This window comes from Geospiza fortis, unplaced genomic scaffold, assembly GCF_000277835.1.
Source record: "Geospiza fortis unplaced genomic scaffold, GeoFor_1.0 scaffold188, whole genome shotgun sequence".
Classification (NCBI taxonomy): Eukaryota; Metazoa; Chordata; class Aves; order Passeriformes; family Thraupidae; genus Geospiza; species Geospiza fortis.
In genome coordinates, this window is record NW_005054337.1 from 3,198,441 (window position 1) to 3,199,126 (window position 686).

Genomic DNA, 686 nt, shown 5'->3' on the forward strand with positions numbered 1-686 from the left:
ACTGGGTGTGCTTGCTGGCTGGAGGGGGAAAATGCAGCCCTGGCATGGGGGGAGCATCCTACTCCACCATCCACCACTGACCCCCACCCCTGCTCCCCTGACACGCTGCAGCTGGAGTGGCTCTGCTGTGACGCTGCCAGCATGAACCAGCATTGCTCTGATCATCAGTGGTCTCTGCCTCAGGGGGGCTGCAAGGGCTGTGTGGCCTCTCCAAGGGTCGCCCTCCCCAGAGCAGCTGTCAGACACTCCAGTGCAGGGTAGAAGGAAGCTGGGTGGGCGCAGAGATGCCACTGCCATAGAAATAGCTTTGCCATCCCCATCTGCCTTAGGCACCCCAGGCCAACAGCCCAGGGCCAGGCAGTGTGTGTACAGCCAAGTCCCCTTGATAGCCGGAGGTGACAGAACAGCAGCGTGGCCTCCCTGGCCAGCAGCTCCTGCAAAACGGCAGCAGCTGGGGACATCAGCCAGGGCCACGTGCTCGCCCATGTGCTCGCTGGCCTGCTGGGGTCACCCTGGGGTGCCCCTTGCTGCAGGCAGGGCCCGGGAGCCCAGGTGTCCTGTGGCAAAAGTCAAGGTGTCCTGTGTACCTGCAGGGGAGCCCCAGGGCATCCCTAGTGCCCTGAGCAGCCATCGCGCTGCTGCTGCCCCTGGGGCTGTGGGGATGGGGCGGGGGGGGCGCCGGGGAT